General features: G+C 37.8%; 1 long non-coding RNA gene across 1 annotated transcript; it reads right to left on the bottom strand.

The window, feature by feature from the left end:
* Positions 1-4345: 4345 nt before the first annotated feature.
* LOC118801918 lies at positions 4346-10450 on the bottom strand. The gene is made up of 4 exons (XR_005006591.1): positions 10391-10450; positions 10065-10272; positions 6070-6238; positions 4346-5144 (listed from the first exon to the last, which is right to left on the bottom strand). It is a non-coding gene; the product is annotated as an uncharacterized LOC118801918 (long non-coding RNA).
* Between the last annotated feature and the right edge of the window lie 609 nt (positions 10451-11059).

Here is an 11059-nt window from a genome sequence, read left to right as displayed (position 1 = left end):
ACAGTTAAAGTCTGTAATTTGAGGGTTGCTATTTTTAAATAACAGTGTAATTAGGTTAATCAATCTACAACATGCATCTGTCAAAGTACAGATTTTTTAAGTAAAATAAAGAAACGTTATTTAAATTAACGGTCACTTTACTGTCTTTCAATCCTATTAAACATTTTTTAACAGACACAATCTGTCAATAAATGTTTATATCCTACAAACTTACAGGGGATAACAGTTAAATGTTGGTTGATCTGCCTACCAACTATTACAATGTACTGTTTATCCACAAGATACCGCTGTTACATCACTGGATTCTACTGGTTAAATACAGAAATACAACGCAAAATTACATGTAATTACCCCAATATTAAAGTCAATGGTTAACATTTTTATCATTCATTATATTCAGAGACATTTGGCATTATCAAAAAATTATATAGCATAATTTTGTGGTCATTTTGTTATATTCCAGTTTTTATACAGGAGTCAATGTACTCAATTATGTGAACATTTTGCACAATTACCTTTTACTTTAGCAGATAAAAGAATGGTGTACTTTAATTTTACATAAATACACAACAACCAATACACTATTGGAACCAAAACACAATGTAAAACTTTGGCCAGAACAATAAAACCTCAACTTTCAATCTTTTTATTTTGACAGTTGAACTTTAACAATCATGACATCACCGTGAACATAGCATTCAAACTATTAACCACATGGCAGCTAAAAGATAGCTACTGTGAATCTTTCTAGTTTTAAAGGTTTATAATGTCTGTCTAAAACAAACAATGTGAATTAGAGCATTAATTACCTCCTGTATCATTCTTGATTTATCTTGATTTATCTGTAGTTTGGACTGTAACAGCACTTACTAAACGATTCAGAATGGAACTGCATGAGAAAAAAAAAATATATTGATTTCATTTACACATACTCAGAACAAAACCAGCAACTTGAATGACTAAGCAACCACACTACACTCAGGACTTAGCTACACATAATATGCCTCTGAGGACTTTTAATTGGCTAATAAAAAGCACAAGGGTCAACATAACAGATCCTAGACTGTAACAGTTATTACAGTCCTTAAAAGGGGCCCCCACACAGTTGTTAAGGGCATTTTTAACAATGACAGTAAGATGGAAAGTGTGCTGACAATACAAACCCACAAAAAATTGGGACATTTTGTAAAACGCTATGCAAATAAGAATCTGTGATTGTTCAATTTTTTTACTTTTATTTAACTGACAAAAGTACAAAGAAATTATTTTTAATGTTTTGCCTGACCAACTTAATTTTGAATTTGATGCCTAAAACACGCTCAAAAAAAGCTGAGACGGGCCAAAACGAGTGAAAAGTTTCTAGAATATTCAAGTTACTCCATTTTGAAACATTCCACAATAAGCTGGTGAACTGGTAACAGGTGAGGGTATCACGATTGGATATAAAACGACCGTCCATCAAAGGCTCAGTCTCATCAAGCAAAGAGAAGATTTTTGTGAGAGAAGTGTCAAACAGTTCAAAAAGAACACCACTAACCACAAGACATCTCTGAGAAATCTCTGTCCATGTAGGGCAAGGCTGGAAAACAACGCGGGATGTGTGTGATCTTCAAGCATTCAGACGGCACTGCATGAGAAGGGAGGGAGTACGTCAGGAGTACTTCAGAAAACCAGTTATCAGTCGCTACATCAAGAAATGCAACTTTAAAACTCTATTGTGAAGGAGAAAGCTGTACATCAATTCTATCCAGAAACATTGGTGAGTTCTCTGGGCCCGAGCTCATCTCAGACGGTCTGAAAGACAGTGGAAATGTGTGCTGTGGTCACATGAGTGCACGTTTCAGCTTGTTTTGGGAACAAATGGATGTTGAATTCTCCATTCCAAAGATGAGAGGGACCATCCAGACTTTTGTCAGTGAAAGGTGCAAACGGCAACATCTGTCATGGTAAAGGTCGTCAGTGCCCATGGCATGGATGACCTGCATATGTGTGAAAGGTACCACTGAAGCATTTATTCGGATTTTAAAGAGACATAAGCATCAAGACAACATCTATTCCCTGGAAGTCCATGGTTCTTTCACCAAGACAATGCCAGGCCTCATTCAGCATGTACTCCAACAGCATGGCTTTATAGACAGAGAGTGTGTGTGCCTTACAGGCCTGCCTGCATTCCAGATCGGTCTCCTATTGAACATGTATGGCACATCATGAAGAGCAGAGTCAGACGATAACAACCAAAAACTGTTGAGCCAGAACTCAATGAGTTCTAAGCATAAATGGGCAAAAACTCCACTTACAAAACTGTAACAATTAGTATCTTCATGTCCCAAACAATTAAAAAGTGTTCTTAAAAGGGAAGATGATGTAACAGAGAGGTAAACATGCCTCTGAGTGTATTGCAGGCATCAAATTCTAAATTTACTTTAAATAAGTTGGTCAGTGAAAAATTTGGAAATGTTCCAACTTTTCTAGAAATGGGGTTTGTATTTTAAGGATTAGGACTTTAATTATTTGCAATGCTCACATCAAATATCTCACAGAATGACACGTCACTGTTCATTATTACTGTGCACTTTTGTTTCCTTCAGTCTCAGTCCACTCACCCTTAACCATCACTACATAACAGTTTTAACATCCACTCTGAGAAAGATGACAGTCATCTTAGGAGGCATCCATAAGGAAGACAATTCCATAACTCCAGGCTTTGGACACTGTGGGACCTCTTAATGATCTTGTTAGCTACCATTAAAGCAGTGGCCACTGCCTCACCTGTGAAAAAGAAAATCAAACATTTATCTGTTTTAGCCTGTAACCTGATGCGTCCTGTGCCCTTTTAAATCAATTTAGCATCCATACCACTGTAATGTAAAATGCAAAAAATTGGAAATCATGGTAACTGTTGTTGTTACTGTTATCATCTGTAACTGTATCATAATTAACTATCTGAATTAGCTGATCAACTGTAAGTTACTGACTTTTGATGACTGATTTGCCACTTTTCTCTGCTCATTGTAACTCTAACCTTTCAGACTTTGTTGTCTGATAGTCAGGCATAATGAGCAGCAGTTTGATGATATAGTCTTTATGACAAATTTCTAAATATAAAAAATAACCTTGAATCATAGTATGTGCAAGCTGTAGCGAGGGCTGAATGATTTGGGGAAAATATCTAACAGAATATCTACTATTTCAAGCTTGAGGCGCTTGAAAACTGAGTGAGCAAGACTACTATTTCGTGGTTAACACATATACAGCACATGCATTGGTCAAACTCATCTACAGGCAGTTCACAAGCTCTATGATTTGTTGAAATTTCCTCATTTAAACCTTGTTAATATATATTTTCTATAATAAATACTGCAGCTCTTGTGATTTAAATATAAGAGTGATTAATCTGCCAGGCCAAGCTGTAGCACAGAAAGCATCATTTTCTCATTTTCTAATGTTATGTGAACATAACCAAAAAAAACATACCTTGATCGCGTCCCTTTGCTTGTTGGAATCCTCTAAAGACACGTGGGAACACAGAATAATGTGTCCCTGATGAAGCACTGAACAGAGGTTTTCTGACAGGGGCAGAAGTGACCACTGAAAAAAGCACAAGAAACAAAACAAGAGTTAAAACTGTAATTACTGTTTAAGTAGTTCCCAAACATTTCCCTGGGTTTTCACTACTACCCTAGTCAGGCTGATAACAATAATCACATGCAGCTCTTTGTACTTCTGTCAAGAGCTAACAGCCTTTATGGTTACTGCCATTTGATATTGTTTGCCTAAACTTAACTTAATAGATGCACCATCACATTACATTTCTAAAACTAATGTAAACAATAAATACAAACACACAAATAAAGAATACATTATTTTTAACCATTTAATACCATCCAGTGGATAGGCTGAATCTCACATGGTACCCTACTCCCTACACAATGCACAACATAGGCCTTAACCTATAGCTCCTGCACTCAAATACTGCATACACTGTCTAACAGAGAGATACTGGTGATTCAACCACCTGCACAGAATTCACTACAGGACATTCACTACAGGACATCAAAACTCCATAATTCACATAATGCACTATACCGACAGGAGGCAGGTATCAGAGATTCAGCACTAGCTTATCTGATCAATCCTTCATTAAATTAAATCAGCAGTGCTGGAATTTAACAAATCTGCATTGCAGTGAGAAATCAGGATTCAGAACTGTGTTCCTCTAACTGTTTTCTTCTAGCCAGCATATTAATAACCAGCAAAAACACATTTATTGCCAAGATGAATTGTTTTTAAACTATTTTCTAGGCTGTAATTTTTGCACGGTACTTTATTAAACTAAACACTGAATATTATAACTTGTCCAAATACTCCTGATAGACATCATTAAACTTTTAGCTTTCTTCTTTGTTTGTTTGAATGTATTTTTTATAGCTAATCTTTACTGCATCTCTCTCTCTCTGTGTCTCTCAGCTGTACTCTACTGTACCTGCCTGTGTGTACTCAAATTTACGGCTGTTCATACACTCATACGGCGATTCCTCGGCCACGGTTCATTCTGAAAGGAGCCCAAAACAAAATCCAAATTTGGCCTGAAACCTGCAAACTCCTCTCTGTCTGCGCTCTCTGTCCGGGTTTACAGCCATTCAAACACTCCTACGGCGGTTCGTTTATCCGCTCATAAGGCCGTTAATTTTCTCCTGTCTGTAGTCAGTCGTTTTGGCCGCTACTGCCATTTTCAAACGAGCCCAATTTGGCGGCTCTGGGGTGACTCTTTAGCTGTGTCCTGTTAAATCCGGACACTTAGCCAGTGGTAGCTGATGTAGGTGGGGTGAGAGGAGAGGTAGCTGATGTAGGTGGGTTGAGAGGAGAGGTAGCTGATGTAGGTGGGGTGAGAGGAGAGGTAGCAGAAATGGGTGGAGTGAGGAGAGAGGTAACAGATGCAGGCTCTGTGAGGAGAGAGGGTGTTTGAAAGGGTGGGATGGGGATTAGATTAAGCACATAGTGCTCTGTATCACTGGGTGCATCAGTAGTTGAAGAGTATGTCTCTTCATGGGGTGTATCGGTATCAGGAGCAGAATCTTCAGGAAGTGTTTGTGGAGAATTCCCAGAGTCTGCTGTTGTGGTGGCTGCCAGAAGCATTGCATGACCTGAAACATATAAAAATTACATGGAAAAAGAAGCACATGAACTCTAATAAACAAACACTCAATTATCTTCACATTAATTTTATCTGAGCATGTAGAACTCTTAAACGTCATCCATCCTGATAATAATCTGAGGTGACACATATACCAAACACTTTGGTGTTTGCTAACATGGTGAAAGTGAAAAAATGTATTGAAGTTTACAAAACAATAACCATGTATATATTTTCAAGTGATAAATTACTTGATATTAATATTCAAAAAGGCAAAGCATCTATTTAGAAGTTCAAGAACAAAGAATTAATATTTATTAGAAAATCCAGATCCATACAAGCGATCTGAAAGACATGTATTTACTGTTATTACTGAAACATAATCTTATTTGCCACATAATCAACCTTTTAAAATATCAAACACTAACTTAGAAACTAGTGAAAAACATGTAAAGTCTGTTTAACAGAACAGTACAAAAGTATAAATGTGGGAAAATATTCTACATGGGTGTAATATTCTCAACTCGTTCTGCTATGTGTCTTCCCAATTAATTAAGTTCCACTAGAAACCTCACTAATATAATCTCTTGGAATCTGCAAGTGGAATGAGAAAAAAAGTTCTGACAGAGCTGGACGTCAATCATAAAAAGATTTTATTATCTGAACCATGCATTTGAGAATCAAGAATCAACTCCAAAGCTTTGGAGTTGACTCCTCATAGTGATGTGTTTCCACATTGCATGCACAAGGAGTGTTAGAAATTCTGTTGTCGTCAAGATTTTGGAATCGAGAATCAATAAACTTAATGTGTGGCATCAACTCTTAGAACAGACTCCATCATTGAACGAATTTCTGAACAGCCCTATGTACTAAAGTAATGACTAAAGTACTTATGAAGGTTTTTAACAAGTATCTGACAAAAGAGTATGACTTACTTTTCAAAAAGTATTTATACAAGCTGGTCATTTTACTAAAAATGTCTTTAAGTGGCCCATCCAAAACAGGACCCACAGAGGTGATAACATCCGCTGTGACATTCCCTTTCTTGCCTTTCTTTCAAATGAAAAGAAAAGGCTTCAAGCCTAGTGCTTCCAGTTTTCTAACCTGAAATACAAAAACACACAAGTTACACAGCGACAGTATTGACTGACTAACTTAAATGTAATTTATTTGTTAACAAAAGTGAAAAAATATCTTCCGATCTAAATATTTATGTACTTGTCACACAAAGTAAGTGATCTTTTTTCATCAAATGTGAGTAAAAAAAGAGCACAGATTTGACCGTACAAACTACTCAGTATATGATTTATGAAACGTTCATACAACAAGAAAACCAGTGCAGGTAATTAACCAGCACCTTATTTACACATCATCACATGGAGGACCCTAATTAATGCAGACGTTCCAGCAGAGCTGAAAATACAACAGCATTCAGCAGCTGATGAGCTAATGGGTTGTGCTCGTACTCAGAGTTTGAGGTTGAGCAGGTAGTGCACTGCTCCCCCTACTGACCAGATTTTGTAGTGTTAAAATTACAACAACTGGAAAAAACAAATGTGAAATAAACAAACAATCATTCATTTTTTGGAGACTGTACAATGATGTGAATGTGTAGTGTGATTATTTTCCTAAAATAACATTTAAACACTGTGCTATCTGTGCTTTGTATTATTTATTTTTTGGGTGGAGTCTGTAGTATAAAACAAAAGAATAATGTAATATGTCTTTATAGTTACAGCATTTGTTTATACCAATGAGCACGTCACATTGATTGGGCAATAGAAAAGGGTAAATGAGGAGTAGATATACTACTATACAGCTCACATGAACACATCAACTTGCTTCAAAGTGCACAGTACTTGTGCCTGAACGATATGGACAAAATTTCACATTGTAATCATATGGTTAGATAGTGTTATTGTTTTGTGCTTTACAATACATTACAACACACTGGCCATCTCATGGCATGATATGGCTAATGATAAGTTTGCACTATTTTCACCAAAATCATTTACTTTTGTTAGATTACACAAATACTGAAACCTGAATACACACTCATTCATTCTGATTGCTCACTGCATACAGTTTTATAAACATATGATTGGCTCATTTACACACTATACCTTCTGTGATATCAGTTTTGCAGCAGTACATACCATGATAATGATTAATGGATGATATATTGTGTAGCCCTGTCATACACTGATGTTTAGCAACTGATTTTGATGTGTTGGCATATAGAACCTACTTTTTATTGAAAATGACTGAAATTCATTGAAAGCAGGTTTGGGGAATGACTCGGCCACACCCAGTGTCCAACACTATAACCCAACCATAACATGCAGCACTACGCTGGAAAATGTGCAGAGAAGAGAAATGCACTGATCAACCACTTCAATAAGTACACCTCCCTGTTTCTACATTCGTTCTCCATTTCATCAGCTCCACTCACCATACAGGAGCACTCTGTAGTTCTACAATCACAGACTGCAGTCCATCTGTTTCTCTGCATACTTTGTTAACCCTCTTTCACACTGTTCTTTGGGCGTCAGGACCACACGGGACCACCACAGAGCAGGTATTATTTGGATGATGGGTCACTCTCATCACTGCAGTGACACTGACATGGCGGCGGTGTGTTAGTGTGTGCTGCACTGGAAAGAGTGGATCAGACACAGTGGTGCTGCTGGAGTTTTTAAATACCTTAGCGTCACTGCTGGACTGGGAATAGCCCACCAACCAGAAACATCCAGCCAACAGCGTCCTGTGGGCAGCGTCCTGTAACCACTGATGAAGGACTAGTGGATGACCAACACAAACTGTGCAGCAACACAATATGCTACTGTCACTGACTTTACATCTACAAGCTGGACCAACTAGGTAGTCTAATAGAGTGGACAGTGTCTAATAAAGTGTCTACTAGAGTGGACAATGAGTGGACGCTCCAGCAGTACTACTGTGTCTCATACACTTGTACCAGCACAACACATACTAATACACCACTAACATGTCAGCATCACTGCAGTGCTAAAGACAGGCTAACAAAGTGTGCTGAGTAGAACTACAAAGTGCACCTATATGGTACATGGAGCTGATGTACAAAGATGTGTACTTATGAAGTGATTGATCTGGGTATATACACATCTGAAACCTCAGCAGTAAGTGTGTTTTTATGTTTTTAAACTTTGATGATCCTGCATTCTATATAATTTTGCTTGTTGTGGTCTAAATCTGGGTATTCTTCCAGCTATAATACACAGTGCAGTAGAGACCCGTTGCAAACTGCCCTCACTACTGCTACCTGCATCGGACTAGTTGCCGACCCTCAATTACCAACTACATTGATGTTTATATAGACTCTAACTATTAACCTTCTAATTGCTGCTATTATAATTATGGTCATTACTACTACTATTAACCATCATTATTTCTCTCATTAATTTCACTGTCACCACTATGATTAGATCAGCATAATTAGAGACTCATATGGTGTTACCGTGTATAACATATATGTAGTTTGACCACAGGAGGATGGGTCCCCCTGTGTGAGTCTGGATCCCCCCAAGGTTTCTTCAAAGCTAAGTGATTAGCTTTCTGGAGTCTAATAAATATTATTAGTCTAAACTGTTTTACTCTGTATTTTAGCCACTTTTTATTCTATAAATATTTTTGAGAATATTTTTATTCTTTATTCTTACGTATATTTGGGTGAATGTCTACAGGTGTGGATGTTTGCATGCCTGTTTTACAGTGTGCATGCGTGGTAGATGTCCATATTACTGTGAAACTTAAAACCGGGAGACAAGTGTGAAACTTCTATTGTCCTTTAATGTGTAACCGGGAGGTACTGTTAAAACAAAAATAATTCCTTGTTCAAATATACTTGGGCAATAAAGCCTGATTTTGATTCTAAAGGTGTAATCAACCCAATTGTAAATTATCAGTATGTGGAAAACCACTTGGTAAACATTTCTAAAATGCCCTTTGACTTGTATATACTTACTATTAGAGCTGGGCGACATGGACAAAAATCTTATCACAAAAAAAAAATTCATATCGTTCGATATTGATACTTATCACAATAAATGTCAAATTATTATTTCTTGCGAGTTTGAAGGCTGATTTTTGCTCCTGGCTGGTCAGTTGCTGTTTTAAACCATTATTTATGGTCAGAACATGACAAAACACTTGCCAAACAGAAGAACACAACAAATCTGTCATGGGAGAGTGGGAGAAAGTTTCTGGTGAGCTGTTATTACCAACTGGAAAAGCACGGCCGCAATTTTTGTAATAGTCATAATTTAAGGATGAAAACAGATTATTTTAGCTGTCTGGTGACGAGTGCTAGGCTACCTGGTTACAAGTGCTAAACTGTTTAGTTTCTTAACAATGTCAACTTAGTACAAACAGCAAACATTAGCTGGCTCAGTACGTCAGTGATGGATCACACCGCCTTACTGCCATCACTCCTACTGCATCCATGTCAGAACATATCACAGTATTCAAACACCAGCTAGCAGATGACCGGGTTTCTCTAAGCTGTCATAGTAGTTTGAGGGGTGAACGCTCGCTGTGTAAAAGCATTAACTGCAGCGTGAATCTCACACCAGACAAACAGAGTCCTCCTTTTAGGTATATTTAAACTGAAAACATTGCTTTTTTTGGTCTTTTTTGATCTACAGTATCATCAGTTCGCCATGTTGTGCGAGTGACAGAGAGCTGCTTCAAATTAGCCAGCTGCTAAAAACAGCTAACCTAGCCTGGAAAGATAGCGCTCTCCTGGTCTCCAATGCCACACAGTATCCCCATCATCTTTCACTTTCGTTGCTTGTGAATAAACAAATACTAAAATATGACTGAGCGCTGTAACTGCGCTGTCGTTGTGAAGAACGCCCAGCCCTACTTACTATATAAGTATATTTATACTTACTGTAATACGAGCAGAGTCTATCACCCGGCTGGCTTTCTGTGCTTCAGGTTGGTCTCTCCCTATTGTCCAGCCAGAAGTTGGACTTCCCTCTCTTTGCATCTCTGCCTTAAACTTAAGTTTGCAAAACAGTGTCTGCAACTTTTGGAATTGGCAGAATTTCGCTTCTGGCAGTGAGGACAGGGCCACAGCTTTGGCTTTGTCATTATTCCTGGAAAAAAGCAAACAATTTGTGGACAGTCATGATTTTACACAAGCTCTCAATGTTCAATACTTACAGTCTATGTTCCCTGGCCACCATATCAGAAACAGTTATTCTGTTGTTATACCTTGTGCTGTATAATCAGATACCATAGGACATCCCTATCTATCCGCAAAGGGCCACTGTGACTACAGCTTCTCATTCCAGCAAAGAAGGTAACGATCAACAGTTGAATACTGAGATCAACAGATTTAACAGCTGGAAGCAGGCGAGCTCGTGCTTGTTTGGAATGCAGCTCTGCAGCCACACCAGTCCTGTGCAGAGCAAACCTGACAGTGAAGCCCATTTAAAAATCACACTCCATTAAATGTAAAAAAGGGGGAAACACATAATATCAATTAATGTTCAGTAAAGTAATCCTTTATCACTTAATAAATGTATGAAAGTGTTGCTTGTTTTGATAGTATGCAATGTGTATTTACAGTGAACAGACACTGCAACCACCACAGCAAAATGAACCAATACACACAGTATTACTGTTAAACCAATGTAGAGCACAATCCCACAGAGCCCGATCTACATAGCTAAGCTACACAGTCTACACAGTAACATTAATGACACCAAAAACACATGATTAGAAGCCGGGGGACCACAGAGACTCAATCCTGAATATTAATTCATCAATAATAATACAATTAGAAACAACAGCTAAATTAGTAAAATAAGCTAATTGTACAATGACTAATTTAGAGTGACCCGGCTGTGACGGCGCGAGGAGCTAGTTAGCTACGTAACG

The sequence above is a fragment of the Colossoma macropomum genome, unplaced genomic scaffold (assembly GCF_904425465.1).
Source record: "Colossoma macropomum unplaced genomic scaffold, Colossoma_macropomum, whole genome shotgun sequence".
NCBI classification, from domain to species: Eukaryota; Metazoa; Chordata; class Actinopteri; order Characiformes; family Serrasalmidae; genus Colossoma; species Colossoma macropomum.
The sequence above is the reverse complement of the archived record's forward strand: the minus strand, read 5'-3'. Positions and strand labels throughout refer to the sequence as shown.